A 20,482-nucleotide genomic window follows, 5' to 3' on the forward strand; every position below is an offset into this window, starting at 1 on the left:
AGGCGGTGGGGGGGGGGGGGGGGGGGGGGGGGGGGAGGGGCGGGGGCTGACAGGTGCTGGAGAAGACCCAACCTCCCTGGACTGGGGGTGAGGTGGGGGAGTTGGGAGGTGTTGCACACCCAGTGTGTTGCCTCCAGAGGCAGCCCCAACCAAGAAGGCCAGGACTGGGAAAGGCAGAGACAGCCTTTGACTAACTTAAAAAAAAATGTCCCAACAAGGCAGCTGCCTTCCATGGCGGTTTGATTGATCAAAAAAGTGCTTTTTGCAGGGCTGGGAATGAGGCCCCTAGGTTCGATTCCTCAGCACCACATATATAGAAAAGGCCAGAACTGGCGCTGTAGCTCAAGTTGGCAGAGTGTTAGCCTTGAACAAAAAGAAGCCAGGGACAGTGCTCGGGCCTTGAGTTCAAGTCCCAGGACTGGCAAATAAATAAATAAAATTTTAAAGTGCTTTTGCATTGAGCACCAGTGCCTCACGTCTGTCATCCTAGCTGCTCAGGAGATCCGAGGGTCACAGTGTGAAATCAGCCTGTGGAAGGAAAGTCCAGTGAGGCTTGTAGTTCTTATTGAGCAGCAGAAAGCTGGAAGTAGAGCTATGAATCAAGTGGAAGAGCACTAGCCTTGAGTTAAAAAAAATAAGGCTTAGGGATAGTTCCCAGGCTCTGAGTTCAAGCTCCAAGACTGGCACAAAATCTAAATAACCCCCCTTTCCAACCAAAACATTGTGGCTAGGTGCTGAAGGCTCATGCATGCAATCCTAGCTACTCAGAAGGCTGAGATTTGAGGATTGCAGTTCAAAGCCAGCCTGGGCAGGAAAGTCTTTTTGTCTCTAACAAACTACCCAAAAAGCCAGAAGTGGAGGTATAGTGCAAGTGGTAGAGCACTAGCCTTGAGCATAAAAGCTCAGGGACATTGCTTAGGCCCTGAGTTCAAGTTTCAGGGCCAGTACAAAGAAGAAAAAAAAAACCCTCAAAATTGACACTCATTGGACAAATGGAAAGAAAAGCAGCTGAAAATGTAGGGTGCCTAACAGTGGGCGTGGCCAGCAGGTAGGATGATTTAATCTGTGGAGACAACCTTTTGTTGCAGGAGCATTGAGCAATACCTAGGCAATTCTCAAGTGTCACTTTCCATTGATTTAGAATTCTACTTGTGGAAATTCAATTCCATAAATCCTATGAGTACACAGAGAAATACACACAAGCATACTGACCACAACATTGTTCCTAACTGTAAAAGACTGGAAACAATTGGGTGCCTGTCTATTAATAGATGCCTGGTTGAATAATCACAGGTAATCATTTAATGTTAGGAAGGAGGAGGAGGAAGAGCCAGGTGCTCTCATCAGTCATTCTAAACTGCTCAGGAGGCAGACATCTGGAGGATCTTGATTTAAGGCCAGCTAGGGCTGAAAACTCCTTGAAACTCTATCTCTGAAATAACCAGCAAAAAATCTGGACTGGAAACATGCTTCAAGTAGTAGGGGGACCGCTGAGCAGCAAGCCAATCTTGGAGGCCCTGAATTCAAACCCCAGTACAGGACTAACCAAAAAAAGAAAAAAAAATGGAGCTTCACTTCTGGTTTTCTGGTGGTTAATTGGAGAGAACAGTCTCATAGATGTTCTTGCCTGGACTGGTTTGGAACTACAATCTTCAGATTTCAGTTTCCTGAGGAACCAGGATTACAGGCATGAGCCACTGGCTCCTGGCCTTATTTATATATATATTCCTATACAAGTACATGCCTACATGCATATGAATCTGAGAACAAATAGAGTGTGTTGGCTGATTTGTCAGTTTTCTCATAGGAAGTAATACACAGATACTAAATCACATTTAAGTCTACATTTAACAAACCATCTATCTGACAAAGGAAGAACTTTAGCGATAAAGAAATTGTACAGCCTGCTGGGCACTGGTAGCTAACACCTGTAAACCTAGCTACCCAAGAGGCTGAGATCTGAGAATTGAGGTTCAAAGCCAGCCCAACAGGAAAGTCTGTAAGACTTTTTATTTTATTTTATTATTTTATTAATTTTTATTTATTTATTTTGCCAGTCCTGGTACTTGGCCTCAGGGCCCTGAGCACTGTCCCTGGCTTCTTTTTGCTCAAGGCTAGCACTCTGCCACTTGAGTCACAGTGCCACTTCTGGCCTTTTCTGTATATGTGGTGCTGAAGAATTGAACCCTGGGCTTCATGTATACAAGGCAAGCACTCTTGCCACTAGGCCATATTCCCAGCCCTCTGTAAAACTCTTATCTCCAGTGAACCAGAAGTGGTGCTGTGGCTCAAAGTGGTAGAGCATTAGCCTTGAGTGAAAGAGCTAAGGGACAATGCCCGGGCCCAGAGTTCCAGCCCACTACTAACCAAAAAGGGAAAAAAGAAAGAAAGAAAGAAAGAAAGAGAAGAAAGAAAGAAAGAAAGAAAGAAAGAAAGAAAGAAAGAAAGAAAGAAAGAAAGAAGAAAGGAAGGAAGGAAGGAAGGAAGGAAGGAAGGAAGGAAGGAAGGAAGGAAGGAATTGTGCACCCTGACCAACTGAGAGCTGGAAGATATTGGTTCAAAGCCAGCTTGAGCAGAACAGTGTTTGAGATGAGACTCTTATCACCAATGAACCAACAAAAAGCTGGAAATAGAATTGTGGCTCAAGTGGTAGAGCACCAACCTTCAATGAAAAACCTAAGAGACACCACCCAAGCTCTGTGTTTAAGCCCCAGCAGCAACACAAACAAATGCCCTATCAATTACAGTTCAATTACAGTAAAGCTCTTTCAGAGAATCAGCCTCATTCTCCTCAACACAGAATTGACTTTTGGGTTTTTTTTGTGCCAGGCCTGAGGCTTGAACTCAGGACCTGGGTGGTGTCCCTGAGCTCAAAGCTAGCACTCTACCACTTGAACCACAGCTCTATTTCTGGCTTTTTTTGGAAATTGAACCTAAGAGTCTCACCAACTTTCCTTTCCAAGGCTGGTCTTAAATCTCAGTCCTCAAATCTCAGCCTCCTGCAGTAGCTGGGATTACAGGCGTGAGCCACCTATCCCTGGCAGAACTGGCTTTCTGTTGGTTTGGAGTCCATTGGGGATCGTGGGTGGGGCAGGATGGACCCAATCTACTGTTCCAATTGGTCCCATTTTTTACCACTCCAAGACAGGATTCCAAAGGTCAGTTGCAAAGCACACAACACACTGGGCTGTCCAGACACTCCCTTCTGACCAGATTGCCACCCCCCATCCCCCATGGCCCAGATCTCTACTGAAAGGCCTGGGAGCGTGTATGCGGCCACGTGTGTGCTGTCGTCTTGGCTAGTCAGAGGAGACTGACACAAAATGGGCTGCCCACAAGTCTATCATTGGCTCCTACTTTAAAAAGCCATTGATTAGAAAAGCTACCCTACATATTAAATGCACCGTGTGTATGAGTGTGTGTGTGTGCGCATGTGTGTGTATATGTGTGCCTTATCTTCATGAAGGTATAACAGTTAAATGAAAACCAGTGTGAATCACACTCCCACAAAACTGATTCTAGAACTCAGCATTTGTCTAAGTGCAAAAACTGGCAGCTTGTCATTGAAGGAAAATTAGTCTAGGCCTTTGACTTTCCTGGGGGAATTTTTTTTTTCATTTGTGGGCTTGAACTCAGAGCCTGGGTGCTGTCCCTGAGCTCTTTGGCTCAAGGCTAGGGCTCTACCACTTTGAGCCACAATGCCATTTCCAGTTTTCTGGTGGTTCAATGGAAATAAGAATCTCACAGATTTTTCTGCCTGGGCTGGTTTTGCACTTGCCATCCTCAGTTCTCAGCCTCCTGAGCAGCTAGAATGACAGGCATTAATCACCAGTGCCCAGCTTTTCTTTTTCTTTTCTACCCTTGTGTTTTAGTCTGTCCTAGGGCTTGAACTCAAGGTACTGTCCCTGAGCCTTTTTTTCTCCCCCTTCAATGCTAGCACTCTACCACTTGAGCCACAGGTCCACTTCTGGTTTTTAGATGGATTAATCACAGATAAGAGTCTCATAGAATTTCCTGCCCACACTGGCTTTGAATCACGATCCTCTGGTTTCAGCCTCCTGAATAGCTAGGAATACAGGCTTGAGCCACCAATGCCCGGTTATTATTTATTTTCAATAGATTTTTAAAAAATGGATTCTGATGATTATGGGCAGCTGGGGATGATAAAGCATGAGACTCAGATGACTAAGGAGGATCCAACCAAGTTCAAAGTCTCAGATGACTTTGCACACCTTCTCCCTCCAGCCACAACCTTGACCTTGCTGTCTTTATGAGCCTGTCTCATCACCTGGTCAAGATCGGTAGGATAGTGAAATCCATGCCGGGAGTCCTTGAGGGGAGGTTTAGCTGTTCCTGGTCACATTTCAAATGAGAGTGATCCAGCTATCTTTCCCCATAGGTTATGAGGAAGAAAAAACAACAACAACCTAACCCAATAGTTTTCCCTTTTTCTTTATACATACGTATTTTATAGTGCCAGTACTGAGGGCCTCCCATTCTTGCTCACGGTTTTTGCTCAGGGCTAGTGCTCTACCACCTGAGCCATACCTCCACTTCCAGCTTTTGCTGGTTCATTGGAAATAAGAATCTCAAGGACTTTCCTGCTCAGACTTAAATCCTTAGATTTCAGTCTCCTGAAGAGCTAGGGTGACAGGTGTGAGCCACAGCGCCCAACCATTAGACAGATATTGAGAATTAGCTTTCTCTGCCAAAAAAAGAAAGAAAAGGAAAGCAAAGAAAACAAAGACTAATATAGACTGTAATTTTTTTCTTATTAAATAAAATCAAAACCAAAATCTTGCTAGATGTTGGTGGCTCACACCCATAATCAGAGCTGCTCAGAAAGCTGAGATCTGAGGATCGAGGTTTAAAGCCAGCCTGGGCTAGGAAGCCCATGAGACTCTTATCTTCAATGAACAAGCAAAAATAAAAAAGGAAGAAGTGGATCTGTGGCTCAGTTGGTAGAGCACCAGCCTTAAGCAAAGAAGCTTAGGGATAGCGTCTAGGCCTTAAGTTCAAGCCCATGGACATGCAAAAAAAAAAAAAAAAAAAAAAAAGGAAGACTAGGGAAGGATGATGGAAGGAGTACACATACCCTAATATATGAATTTAAATCCCCTTTTTGCAACTACTTAAAAAAAGAAAACAAAGAAGAACTTCTGTGAAAGTACCAACAGGAGAAATAACACCTTTGTAACTCAGACTGCTTATGTCTAATGAACATATCCCTTAAGAATAAATATGGAATAAAAATATTTTTAGGTTAAAAAAAGAGCTGAGAAAATTGTTGATAGGAAACTTGCATTACAAGAAATGCCACAGGAAGTTCTTCAGGCAGAAGGGAACTGAAACCGGATGGAAACTGGAGATCTTCTGGATGGAATTCAAGTCACTTGCTGTGGCAGAATACATAAAAAAGATCAAGAGGAGCACAGGTGGCTCACACTTGTACTCTTAGCTACTCAGGAGGCTGAGAGCTGGAGGATCACAGTTTAAAGTGAGCCCATGCAGAAAAGTCCTCATGGCTTCCTCTTCAAAATAACCGGCAAAAAGCTGGACTAGAGGCATGGTTCAAGTGGTAGGGCACCAGGTGAGCAAGCAAGTTGAAGAAGAGTGTAAGGACCTGAATTCAAGTCCCAATACAGGTGAAAAAAGAAAACCAGTGAAAGAATAAAAGGCTGTGCATATTGCTTTTCCACTTACTCTGCTCACTCTGTGTACTGAATCCTTCCATATATTAAAGATAGTTTTTCGTGTGTGTGTGTGTGTGTGTGTGTGTGTGTGTGTTTTAAGGTTTTCTATAGAAAGCTGAAGCTCAGTGTAGAAATGTTTGCCTAACATTTGTCTGGTGCTGGGTTAGATTTCCACTAACACAAAAACTAAACAAGAAAATAGGGACAAAAAAGAACAAAAAAACCCCCCACTAACCCTGCATAATATTGTTCATTGTAGATGTGGTAGGTTGAACACTTACGTGTGGCATTGTTGGGTCAAAGTGTAAAGGGGTTAAAATTTAACAGGAGCAGCAAATTGTCCTTCGTGAGGGCAGCATAATCATACACACACACACACACACACACACACACAAACACACCAGTGCTCGTGTGCGTGAACAGTGAATGCAAACTTTATCCATACCTATTTATTTATTTTTAGTGCTAATCTAGGGCTTGAACTCAGGGTCCTAAGAATTGTGCTGTCCCTGAGCTTTTGTGCTCAAGGCTAGCGCTCTACCACTTTGAGCCATAGCACCCCTTATAGTTTTTTGGTGGTTCATTGGAGATAAGTCTCATGGACTTTCCTGCCTGAGCTGGCTCTGAACTGCTATCCTCAGATCTCAGCCTCCTGAGTAGCTAGGATGACAGGTGTGAGCCACCAGCCCCTGGTATCCCTGAGCTTTTTTAGCTTAAGGCCAGCACTCCACCACTCGAACCACAGCTCTACTTCCAGCTTTTTGGTGATTAAGTGGAGATAAGAGTGTCAGGGTCTTTCCTGCCTTGCCTGACTTCAAACCTGAATCCTTATATCTCAGCCTCCAGAGTAGCTAGGATTACAGACATGAGCCATTGGTGTCCAGCTAAGACTTGCACATTTTGTCCATTTCCTTTTCCTTGTCTTTATATCTGATTTCCTGATTACCTGTAAGGTTCATAAATATGAAATTCCCTAATGTCTCCCTCCCACCCCAGAATAACTCTATAACTCTTCTTAGGATAGCTGGTGTATATGTGCACATATAAATAAATATATGTACATATATATAGATATAGTATATATACACACATTTGTATGTATACACACATATATCTATATCTCTCTCTATATAATTTATTGTGCTCTTGAAAGTAACAAGTAGGCCATACCAGTGGCTCACACCGGTAGTCCTAGCTACTCAGGAGCTGAGATTTGAGGATCATGGTTTAAGTGGTTTAAAGCCAACCCAAGCAGGAAAATTCATGAAACACTTATTTCCAGTAAAGTACCAAAAAAAGCCAGAAGTGGAGTAGTGCCTCAAATGGTAGAGCACAAATCTTGAGCAAAAGAAGTAATGCCGGTAATCATGCTTGTAATCCTGGCTACGCTGAGGATGGCAGTTCAAAGCAGCCAGGTCAGGAAAGTCCATGGGACTCTTATCTCCAACTAATCACCAGAAAACCATAAGTAATGCTGTGACTCAAAGTGGTAGAGAGCTAGACTTGAGTGAAAGAACTCAGAAACAGCACCCGGGCCCTGGGTTCAGCTCCAGAACCAGCACAAAAACAGGAAAAAAAAAAAGAGGAAGGAAGGAGCTCTTTTAGTTTATGGGTTCAGAGATTTTAGTCCTTGGTCAGCAGGTCCTGGATTCTGGGCCTGTGTGGCGGACCATCATGGCTAGAGTGTGCTGGGGAGAGAAATGCTCACTTCATGGTGGACAGGAAACACAGATCCAGACAGATGGGGACAGACCGGAAGAGACCAGATCAAGACACCCTTCAAAGATACTCTTTTCGGTTCCTACTCCCTTCAATCCACGATCCTCTAAGAAGGCTTTTAAATTAATACATCAAGGGGGTAATCCATTAATTAGGTCAGGGATCCAATCACTTCCCAGAAGCCCATGGGCTAGTAACAAAACCCTTCTACTTGGGCTATAGTTATATATTCATATATGTATATACTCATGAATGCATTATTTGTGCATTCATGAAGTCGTTGGAAGACAGTTCATGTTCAGATCATCATGGGGAAGGAAAAAGATGAATTTGTTTTCAGGTACATTGAGTTTGAATTTGCTCTTTTTTCTTTTTATTCCAGGTACTGGGGCTGGAACTCTGGATCTTATGCCTGTGCTTGCCTTTTTCTGCTCAAGGCTGGCATTCTACTACTTGAGCCACATGTCCATCTGGTTTTTTGCTGGTAAACTGTAGAAGAGAATCTTGTGGATTTTTCTGCTCAAGAGTTAGCTTTGAACTTTAATCTTCAGACCTCAGCCTCCTGAATAGCTAGCATGACAGACTTGAGCCACTTATGCCTGGCATTTTGATTGTTTTCTGAACTCAATGAGGAATAAGGAAATGTTTGATTTAAATGCCATTTTTTCTTTAAGTTTCAAAAAAGAGACTGTTACATGATTAATATGTAGATTGAACTTTCCCTGCAATAAGACAATCTACTTTCAGCAGAGAGATAACTCAAAAATAGTACTTCCTCAGATTCTGGCAGAACAATTCCTCATTTTGCATAGCTTTCTGTTAATTTGTGTCTGTGTGTGTGTGTGTGTGTGTGTGTGTGTGTGTGTGTGCATGTGTGCACGCACGCACGCGCATCAGTCCTGGGGCTTAAACTCTGAGCCTGTGTGCTGTTTCTAAGCTTATTTTGCTCAAGGCTAGTGTTCTACCACTTGAACCACAGCTCCACTTCTGGCTTTTGGGTAGTTCATTGGAGATAAGTGTCTGATAGGCTTTCCTGTCTAGTCTGGCTTTGAACCGATCCCAGCCTCCTGAGTAGTTAGGATGACAGGCATGAGCCACCAGCATCCATCTGTGTTAATATTTTTGACCTAATATTGAATCCAGACCATCTCCTTTAGAAAGATTTGGCAATATTGCTAGTCTTGGGCTGGGAATATGGCCTAGTGGTAGAGTGCCTGCCTCACATACATGAAGCCCTGGCTTCTATTCCTCAGCACCACATATATAGAAAAAGCCAGAAGTGGTGCTGTGGCTCAAGTGGTAGAGTGCTACTCTTGAGCAAAATGCAGCCAGGAACAGTGCCAGGCCTAGTTCAAGCCCCAGAACTAGCAAACAACAACAACAACAACAACAACAACAAATATTGCTAGTCTTATTTTCCCTCCTTAAGACAACCTTCCTTTCTTGATAGAATTCCTTGACTGGCTGGGCACTGGTGGCTCATGCCTATAGCCCTAGCTACTCAGGAGGCTGAGATCTGAGGACTGTGGGTTCAAAGCCAGCTCAAGGAGGAAAATCTGAGAAACTCTTATCTCAGATAAACTACTTTAAAAAGCTGGAAGTGGTACTGTGGCTCAAGTGGTAGAGTGCTAGCCTTAAGCACAGAGAGGCTCAGGGACAGAGCCTAGGTCTGCATTCAAGCCCCAGGACTGGCCAAAAAAAAAAAAAAAAAAAAGACTTCCCTGGCTGGTTTTGCTCACAGCATATTTGTAAATAGAGGATATCGATGACTCGAACCCTCCTGCAGAGCTTTCTTCTTTTGCTCAGCACCAATTCCTCCATTCTTTAAATAGCTTCACTTCCTCTTCACACTCGGTCAGCTTTTCCTTTACATTCTGTGGTAGAAAGTATCTCCAGCTCAGCACAGTTTTCTGGGTGTGTCCCTCTCCACTTCCTCCATCTGGGTAGCCAACACCATCCCTGGCTCTTGGGACCTCTGTCACCAGTTTAGTCTACAACCTCCTCCTATAGGGACCTCTTTTTTTTTTTTTTTTTTTTTTTTGCCAGTCCTGGGGCTTGAACTCAGAGCCTGGGTGCTGCTTCTGAGCCTTTCTGTGTTCAAGGCTAGCACTCTACCACTTGAGCCACAGCACCACTTCCAGCTTTTTTTTTCCTGAATAGTTTATTGGAGATAAATGTCTCACTGACTTTCCTGCCCAGGTTGGCTTCGAACCAGAATCCTCAGATCTCAGCCTCCTGAGTAGCTAGGATGACAGGCATGAGCTACTGTTGCCTGGCCTATTATAGAGACCTCTTTGATGACTCTCTATATTGCCACCCTCTGTGGCCACTTTCAGTAACTCTGTCACTTAAATACTACATTTTATAGATTACATGGATTATAGATTTTATAGATTGGTACCTCCAGATCATATACAAGCATTAAGCCATCAGAAATCATCTACTAGAATGATTTTAAGATTTTTTTTTTTTGTATATGTCAACACTGGAGGTTGAACTCAGGGCCTTGTGCCTCTTTTCTCATTTGGCTTTTTCACTCAAGGCTGGTGCTCTACCACTTGAGCCACAGCTTTACTTTCAGTTTTTTGGTGGTTCCTTGGCAATAAGAATCTTATTGACTTTCCTTCCCCTGTCTGTTTTCAAACCACGATCCTCAGACCTCAGCTTCCTGAGTAGTTAGGGTCACAGATGTGACCCACCAGCACCAGGCTGTAATAATTGTAAGTTATATATTTTTTAAAAGGAAGTGTTGGCACGAATGTAGAGAAATTGGAGCACTCACACAATAACACTGAGAATTCAAAAGGATGCACCCAAGATGAGAAATAATTTAATAACTCTTAAAAAAAAAGAAGGTAGAATTCCCAAGCCCATATCTCATGCTTGTAATCCTAGCTACCCAGGAGGTTGAGATCTGAGAACTGAGTTTCAAAGCCAGCCTGCTCCAGAAATTCCGAGACTTTAATCTCCACATAAATCAGCAAAAAGCCCTAAGTGGAATTGTGACTTAAGTAGTAGAATTAGAATGCCAGCCTTGAGTAAAAAAGTTAAGGGACAGTTCATGGGCCCAAGTTCAAACCCCAGTAACACACACACACACACACACACACACACACACACACACTCACTCATACTGGTAAGGAAAGGACAAGAAAGGACATTTTATGCTAGCAGATTTAGAAATTCAGGTAAAACTAGAAACTCTCCTCTCCCCCACCCCCACAGTCCACAACAAATCATAGGAAGGAAGATAGAAAGCCAAAGTAATCCTATGTTTATTGAACTGATTGAATCCATGACCAGAAATCCTCCTATACCCAGGTGCCTGTGGCTCACGCCTGTCATCCTAGCTACTCAGGAGGCTGAGATCTGAGGATCGCAGTTCAAAGCCAGCCTAGGGAAGGAAAATCCATGAGATTTTTATCTCCAATTAACTGCAAAAAGTTGTAAGTGGAGCTGTGGTTCAAGTGGTAGAGTGCTAGCCTTGAGTGAAAAAGCAAAAGGACAGGGCCCAGGCCTGAGTTCAAGCACCAGGACTGGCAAAAAACAAACAAACTGCAAAAACAAAACAAAACAAAAGCACACAAAAAACCCCTCCTACAAAGAAAACTGCTGACCTTTCCAGGGTTCCTGGTAGACTCCACTCAGGATTCAAGGACAGCAAATATTTATTTTTCTGGGAACTGCTAAAGAATAACCCTTTCCAATTTGTTGGATGAGAACAGAATACCCTTATCTTCCTCTATACTAGAGGTGAGTTTAATACTTAAGTACATTATTAAAACCCTAAAGAATTTATTTTAATGCGCTATTATTTCCCATGGTAACAAATTGATCTGATCACATCAGTAGATGCAAAAGAATCATAGAATATCTGGGCACTAGTAGCTTATGCCTGTAGCTATTCTGGAGGCTGAAATCTGGAGGATTGTGGTTCAAAGCCAATTCAGGAAGAAAAGTTCTCAAGACTCCATCTCCAAAATAACCAACCAAAAGCAAGCCCGGAGGAGTGGCTCAAGTAGTTAGAATAGCAGCCATCAGTAAGAAAACTGAATAAATATACCAGGCCCTGTGTTCAAACCCTAGTACCAGCACAAACAGTAACAACGAAACTAAAAATTTTAAAAAATAGCAGAGACAGGCTTGAAGAGGAGTGAATGTAGAGGATTTATACTACTGGCCATTAAGCTTTATTATAATGTGATAATATGACATAGATTGTGACACCAATGAAACAGAAGAAGAGTCTGGAAGTAAATATGCACATACTTTATTGGTGCTTGCCCTGGGGCTTGAACTCAGGGCCTGGGTGCTGTCCCTGAGCTTTTTCACTCAAGGCTAGCACTCTTAACACTTGAGCCACATTTCCACTTCCAGCTTTGGGTTGTTTATTTGTTTTATTTTTCTTTGGTTATAGGGCTTGAACTCAGAGCCTGGGCTCTGTTACTGAGCTCTTCTGCTCAAAGCTAGCACTCTACCACTTTGAGTCACAGCACCATTTGGGGGTTTCTGGTGATTAATTGGAGTTAAGTGTCTCATGGACTTTCCTGCCCAGCCTGGCTTTGAATCTCAATCCTCAGGTCTCAGCCTCCTGAGTTCCTAGGATGACAGGGGTAACCACCAGCCTCCAGTTAGCAGTTACATTTTAATACTGTATCTTTTCGTTTGTTTGCACATTTCTCTCAACAGCAAATTGTACCATGGACTATAAGAGTTTGTGTGCTAACGTTTTGATAAATTTTAACTTTTTATAATCTTTATATATTTTTATGGCAGGCAATGATAAAACACAATATTCCTGAAAAATATTTTATGCATGATCCCTCTTGATTTTTCTTTCTTTTTTTATGATTTGACTGTTAACTATTCTCCAATGGTTAAACATCTTAAAAAAAAAAAATCCATGTTCACCAGGATCTGGTGGCTCCTATCTGTCATCCCAGCTACTCAGGTGGCTGAGATTCAAGGATCACAGTTCAAAGTCAGCCTGGGAAGGAAAGTCTGTGAGACTCTTATCTCCAATTAAGCAGCAGAGTTAGCCAGAGGTAGAGATGTGGCTCAAGTGGTAGAGCACCAGCCTTGAGTGGGGAAAAAGGTAGAGGGCAGTGCCAGTAATGGCACAAAAACAAACACCCCCCCCCGCCCCCCGCAAATCCACGTCCAAGTAAAACTCATACAATTCAAACCAGCACTGTGCAAGGGTCAGCTGCAGTTTTTGTTACAGAATTGAGGAGAAAGGAGCCAGCAGGGAAAATAACCTGGGTAAACAAGACAAGAATAGACTCAACAAAAGGCCCCAGATGTGGTCCTGATCCCTAAGGAATCGAAAATGAATTTTTAGCATAATGCTAACTCCCCCCCCCCCCCCCACTTAAGGATATAGTCTTTCTACAGTCCCCATAGATCATTGAGCCGAATTTGGGCACTGGCTATTTCAAAGCTAGCTAAAGTGTTGTTGTTCCATGCCCTAACCCTGCTCTTCAGCATGCTCTTCTCGTTACCATAGAAACCAGTAATCAAAAACAACCCTTCTCCTTCCCTTCCTGATCCCAGGGGGGGCAGAGCTGAGCCCTGTAAGTGACAGCTTCAGATCTCAGGGGCGGAGGGAGGGGGGTGGGCAGGGCGGGGGAGGGCTTTACCCTTGGTCACTTTCCAGATTTGGCATCTGTGTTCAACGTGTGATTTTTTTTTTTTTCTGGGAGAGTTCTGTCTCAAAAAGTTTTTCTTCTTCCTTTCCTTTTCTTTTCTTTTCTTTTTTTTTTTTTTTCTATACCAGCCCTGGGGCTTGAACCCAGGGCCTGGGCACTCTGAGGTTTTTTTTGTTTTGCTCAAGGCTAGCATTCTACCACTTGAGCCACACAGGGCTTGTGGTTTTTGAGTGTTTCAATGGAGGTGAGAGTCTCATGGACTTTTCTGCCCAGGCTGACTTTGAACTGTGATCCTCAGATCTCGGTCTCCTGAGCAGCCAGGATGACAGGCTGCGAGCCACTGGCGCTGGACACAAGTGGGGATCTTCTAGTGGACTGGTCACACTCCTTGGCCCAGTACCCAGATCCCTTCATCAAGAGAGTGCCATCCTGGCAGGTCCCCTGAGAGGCTTTTTGGGACATAGGTATGGTGGTTACTAAAGCCAGGTACAAGAGAACATGCTCTATTCCAGGCCTTTTTTTCTTATTGCTTTTGCTTAAACTTGTTTTGGAATCAATAGATGCCATACACACACACACGTGTGTGTGTGTGTGTGTGTGTGTGTGTGTGTGTGTGTGTGTAGCTAAGGTGAGTTTCACTTAAATATAAACACTTTTAAGGATTTGTTTTACCAAACAAAAAGAAAAGAACCCTACAGGAACAAATTTCTTGTTAAAATGGAGGATTTTGTGCACAGTGCTGGTGGTAAATCGAGCTACTCAGGAGGCTGAGATCTGAGGATAGAGTTTTGAGGCAAGTGAAGGCAGACAAATTGGACTCTTTTTTTCCCCCTTTTTTCAGGGGCTAGGCATTGACTCTGAGCTTCTTTTTTGCTTCAGGTTAGTGTCCTACCACTTGAGCCACAGCTCCACTTCTAGCTTTCCTAAGAGTCTCGTGGACTTTCCTGCTCTGGCTGGCTTTGAACTATGATCCTCGATCTCAGACTTCTGACTAGCTAGGATTACAAGGCTTGAGTCACCAGTGCCTGGCTGACTTTTTTTTTCCCCATTAAGCAGCAAAAATCTCTTAGTGGAACTGTGACTCAAGTAGTAGGGCACCAACCTTGAGCAAAAAAAAAAAAAAAAAAAAAAAGAAAGCTAAGGGATACTGTGTAGGTCCTGAGTTCAAGCCCTAGTTCTAGCAAACACACACAATTATGAATGCATGTTGATCTTCCAGTATCAAAAATATCCTGGAAAATTTCCTGAGAAGCAAAGTTGGAGTTAACCAGAGTCTCTTAAAGAATAAAGACACACACATTTGTCTTTAATCATGGCATGAAATGTCTGTTTGTAGAATGCTGTAGGACAAAGTCCATGGCCAATTTTAAGGATGGTATGGTGAATTGAATACCTCACACTTTCCAAGCCTGTCAGTGTGTGTGTGTGTGTTAACCCTTTGAGAGAAGGAAAATATCGAACCTGCATATACAGATGAAGATAACTGAGGCCAGAATGAAGAAGGAGGAGGAGGAAGGGGAGGTAGAGAAGAAAGGGGGAGGAGGAAGAAGAGGAGTAGGTAGCAAAAGGGGAGGGGGTGGAGGAACGGGTGGGGGAAGAGGAGGAGGAAGCGATGATGATAATGATGATGATGGAGGCTGAGAGATAATGATGATAATGGAGGCAGAGACAACCTATGTTTGCTCTTCTTCTGGGCTTAACACCCCCCCCCACACTCCCCTACACACACACACACACACACACACACACACACACACACACAATCTCACACACAAGCTGCCAGCTTTCCAGAAAACAGCGCAGCAAGAGTTCACACGTGGGGCTGGTTTCAGCTTCCCAGTCAGCACATGTGTTTTGAGTCATTGTTTCGTTCCTAGCACCCTGCAGATCCCCGCCTGAGCCCTGACATCTCCCTGGGAGGTAGCCTTGAACCCCAAGTCGCCTATGGGAAGTGAGGCATAGGTGCCATGGGAGACGCAGAATCTAATTGCAGGGGGTGCCAGCTCTCCTGCCCCCCATGCCTTGCCCCCTCAGCCAGACAGGGGCCGGATGGGCCCAACAGTCACCTGGCTCCTGGCTCCCCTCGCAAGGACTCCTTCATCCTCAGGAGGAGGTAAGGAGCTCCCCCTGGTTTTTCTGTTGCCATCCCCAAACACCTAAGACTGGGGGAATGTCTTTATCAAGGAAAAGAAAAAAAAAAAAAGGTTTATTTAGAGACTGTTCTGGAAGCCTAGATGATTGAAGATTAAGCAGCTACATCTGGAAGACTGCTTTATACATATGCCACAGGAATGCCAGTGGCTCATGCCTGTCAGCCCAGCTACTCAGAAGGCTGAGATATGAGGATCATGGTTCAAAGCCAACCCAGGCAGAAAAGGCTGTGAGACTCTGAGCTCCAATGAACCACCTAAAAACCAGAAATGGAGCTGTGGCTCAAAGTTGGTAGGGCACTAGCCTTGAGGAGCTCAGGGACAGTGCCCAGGCCCTGAGTTCAAGCCCTATGACTGACAATAATAATAATGATGATAATGATGGAGGAGGAGGAGGAGGAGGAGGAGGAGGAGGAGGAGGAGGAGGAGGAGGAGGAGGAGGAGAAATAATAATAATATGCTACAGGGTTTATAAGACTTCTATGCAAGTCATTTTGAGAAAGAAAGTTATGGAAGGCACCTAGCTTCTTTGGTAATCACCTCCCAGGGAGACAAGTAAACCACTCTTGCAGAAGATTAACTACCCTAATCTCTTCAAAAGGATCAATGTCCCATGAAGGAATTACCTGTGTGTGTCTGTGTGTGTTTGTGTGTACACCAATACTGGAGCTTGAACTCAGGGCCTAGGTGCTGTCCCTTAGCTTTTTCTGTTCAAGGATGGAGCTCTACCACTTGGAGCACACCTCCACTTTCAACATTTTTGGCGGTTCAGTGGAGAAAAGAGTCTCATAGACTTTCCTGCCCCAGCTGGCTTTGAACCATGATCCTCTGCTCTCAGTTTCCTGAATAGCTGAGATGACAGGGGTGAGCCACTGGTGCCCAGCTTACCATATCTTGTATGTATGATCCTAATTTCTAAATTTCACACGGACAAACGTAGTTTATGAAAAACATTTTGGACTCTTCTCTTTCTCCTTTCTTTTTCTCTTCTTCCTTCCCTGGTCTCCCGCACCTCCATCTTGTGTGGGCTGGCCGTTTGCTCTTCCCCCAATAAACCTTAAAAAAAATTTTTTTTTGAATGATCACAGAATCTGAATTTGAAATCTGCTTTTAGAAAGTGGACCCAAGGGGCAGGGAATATGGCCTAGTGGCAAGAGTGCTTGCCTCATAGAAAGTGGACCCAAGTCTGGCTGATGCTCAATTAACCGGACAGGGTAAATATTAGTGTTTTCATTGTTTCCCTAAAGCATGATCATGGCAGAAGCTCTGAGTATGCGATGAAGCCACAGGGGGTGAGGGGACCCCCAGCCCCTCCAGGTTGGGCTGAGGCTCTGGCAGAGGAGTCACAGAGGCAATGCCAAGGGCCTGGGGCATCCTTGCTAGGCTTGCTCTGTGGGCTGAGCCGAATGAGGCTTTCCTGTATTTTGAGAGATCTTATCTACAAAACCACCAGCTAGGCCTGGTCCTGAAACCACTGAAGAATTAAGCCTGGGATGACCCAGTTTCTGGGTGAATGCCTCACAGCCCAGCACCAGGCTGTGCCAGGTTTTACTTTTAATATTTTCGGGGTGCATCTTTGCTGTGTGTGTGTATTCGCACGCAAATCTGGGACTTAAACTCAGAGCCTGGGCACTGTCCCTTAGCTTTTTCATTCAAGGCTGGCACTCTTCCACTGGAGCCCTAGCTCCACTTTGGGCTTTTTGGGGTGTCTCACTGGAGATCAGAGTCTCGTGGACTTTTTTTTTGTGGCCTGGCTTTGAACTGTGATTCTCAGATCTCAGCCTCCTGAGTAGCTGGGATTATAGGCGTGAGCCACTGACGCTCCATCTTTCCCTTTACACTCTGTACCCACCATTCAGTGTGGAGCGGTAACTTGATTTCATCAAAGACGGCAAGTCCCATTCTCATTTTATTTTCAACTTAGACTTTTTCATTTTAAGTTGCCATGGGAAAAACAACTCTTAATAAATCCCTTTAAGCAGAGGAAACGAGGACAATTACTGACGTTTTTCAGAAGAACTGAAACGTTTTAAAGTGTGTTGATTCATGTTCTAAAGGACGTAAGTAATCCTTTCTTTTCTTTCTTTCTTGTTTCTCATTTTGGGAAGGGCTTCATTTAATTTCAAGGACAGACATCGGGCACACAGACTGTAAAATCTAATTAATTATCTGATGGTCCCCCATCGGATTTTTTTTTTCTTGTCTTGCCCTTCAAAACAATGTTAAGGAGCTGGGAATGTGGCCTAGTGGTAGAGTGCTTGCCTTGCATGCAGGAAACCCTGGGTTCGATTCTTCAGCACTACAAACACAGAAAAAGCCAGAAGTGGCACTGTGGTTCGAGTTGGCAGAGTGCTACCCTTGAGCAAAAAGAAGCCAGGGACAGTGCTCAGGCCCTGAGTTCAAGCCCCAGGACTGGCCAAAAAACCCACAAAAAAATAAACAAACAAACAAAAACAATGGTTAATCATGTGTGATGGTTTACAGTGAAATAATCATACACACTTTAGGGCCATGACAGACAGATGTATGTATGGGGCAAGCAATAATAACAAGAAGGAAATCAAGTTGTATGTGTTAGTGATTCATCACTGTAACTGCTCATTAAATACTCAACATCTGATGTAAAATGAAGAATCTTGAGGTGATACCTTGAAGCAAAAATACACAACATGAGTTGACTGCAGTGTGTGTGTGTGTGTGTGTGTGTGTGTGTGTGTGTGTGTATACCAGGATTTGCACTCATGTTTGGCTTTTTAACTCAAGAGTTGGTATGCTACCACTTGAGCCACAGCACCACTTCTGGCTTTTTCTATGACTAATTGGAGATAGGAATCTCATGGACTTTGCTGCCCTGGCTGGCTTTGAACCAGTGATCCTCAGACCTCAGCCTACTGTACAGCTAGGATTACAGGTGTGAGCTACCAGCACCGGCTTTTTTTTTTTTCCCCCATTTCTCACTACTTCATCCTGGTATATTAAAATAAAAGTAAATCCCTGCTAAATGAGATGGAGAGATGGAGAGCAAGCAAGAGAGAGATAGAGATACACACAGAAAGGGGGCGGGAGAGAGAGAGAGAGACAGAGACACAGAGAGACAGAGAGAGAAACCTGGATGGGACTAGAAATTCAGTTAAGTAAAATAAGCCAGATTTAGAGGGACAATGGTCACGTGGTTTCTTCTCAACTGAAGAATCTAGACCTAAAAGACATAGATTAAGATAAACAGGGCTGGGGATATAGCCTAGTGGCAAGAGTGCCTGCCTCGGATACACGAGGCCCTAGGTTCGATTCCCCAGCACCACATATACAGAAAACGGCCAGAAGTGGCGCTGTGGCTCAAGTGGCAGAGTGCTAGCCTTGAGCGGGAAGAAGCCAGGGACGGTGCTCAGGCCCTGAGTCCAAGGCCCAGGACTGGCCAAAAAAAAAAAAAAAAAAAAAAAGATAAACAGATAAGTGGATGATGGATAGATGATAGAGGTAAACAGATGGATGGATAGATACATACAGATAAACAGACACAGATGATAGACGGACAGAGATGATAGATGCACTGGGTGCTGGGGACTCACACCTGTAATTCTAGCTATGCAGGAGGTTGAGATCTGAGGATCGGGATTCAAGGCCAGCCAGCAAAGTCCACGTCACTCTTGAGAGCTTGTTTGGAGGTTCTAGCAGGGGAGCACAGCTACTCGTATACCCTTGACCGAAGACTGGTCCTCCTCTATTGGGGATAGTTGTCCTCTTTGACCGAGTGCGCAGCTTCAGGAGGGACGCACATGGAGCTGTGAGGGAGGAAGGGGACACCCGCCTAGCCAGCCAGATCAGCCGAATGAACCCTGGTGATCAATGGGGTGACAGATGTCACAGCCAGATCGCCCTCACATCCCCATGAGACTCTTATCTCCAAGTTACCAGCAAAAGGCCAGAAGTGGAGCTGTGGCTCAAATGGTAGAGCTCAAGCTTTGATTGAAAAAACTAAGCAAGAGCACCAGGCCTTGATTTCAGGCCTCAATACTGGCACACACAGGAAAAAGGAGCATGCATTTAGCATAAAAGAATTACTCTTTTCCCACACAATGGTAAACTTGAAAAAAAAATGAGATTACAGAATACGATGCAGGCTGGAAGTATGGCTTAGTGGTAGGGCCTAGCAAGCTTAAAGCCCTGAGTTCAAACCTTACTACCATAAAAAAGAAAAGAAAAAGAACATCCATGCTGCATAATTCTCCATAGAGTTTTTAGATGCCCTATGCTTTACCAGAATCACGGTTGAGTAGCAATGTGCAGGTTTGTAGACCCAACGTGAAATCAGCCGCGGAGCAGGCTGGGACAGGCCAGGTGTACCATCGGAGCATCAGGGTTTGGACTTTCTAGCACCTTTGGCATCAGGGTTTGGACTTTCTAGCACCTAGGAAACAACTGCTGGCCAATCCAGACGTGGGCCACCGGCACTGGCTGCCAGCTCAGTGATGATTGTCATGTGTGACTCAAAGACTTTCTAGAAGGCAAGGGACTCACCCTGGAGGCCCAGGTGCCACCGCCCCCCCCCCCCCAGACGCATGTCCCAGGCCTGTTTCCACAGGTGCTGGCTGCAGTGGGGAGACCCTGCTTCCGGAAGAAGCAAGAGAGGCAGGTGTGGTAGCTCATGCCCGTAATCCAAGCTTATCTAGGTGGCTGAGATCTGAGGATGGTGGTCAGGAAAGTCTGAGAGACACTGAACTCCAATAAACTACTCAGAAAAAGGCCGGAAGGGCAGCACTGTGGCTCAAGGGGCAGAGCACTATCCTGGAGCCAAAGAAGCTCAGGGACAGACCCTGAGTTAAATCAAGCCCAGGACCAGCACACGCGCGCGCGTGCGCACACACACACACACACACACACACACACACACGAATAGAGAGCTACGTGTGGAAGAGGTCTCTTCTTTTTTTTTTTTTTTTGCCAATCCTGGGCCTTGAACTCAGGGCCTGAGCACTGTCCCTGGCTTCTTTTTGCTCAAGGCTAGCACTCTGCCACTTGAACCACAGCGCCACTTCTGGCCATTTTCTGTATATGTGGTGCTGGGGAATCGAACCCGGGGCCTCATGTAGACGAGGCAAGCTCTCATGCCACTAGGCCATATCCCCAGCCCAAGAGGTCTCTTCTTACTATGAGTGGTTGGACTGTCATGGCGTGACTTACAAAGAAGTTACTGGATCCATTTCCACTAAGAGCCCCCTGCTTCTGGGTTATTTAGCTCATTTCTTTCTTTCTTTTTTTTTTTTTTTTTTTT

Source organism: Perognathus longimembris, chromosome 20, assembly GCF_023159225.1.
Source record: "Perognathus longimembris pacificus isolate PPM17 chromosome 20, ASM2315922v1, whole genome shotgun sequence".
Taxonomy (NCBI): Eukaryota; Metazoa; Chordata; class Mammalia; order Rodentia; family Heteromyidae; genus Perognathus; species Perognathus longimembris.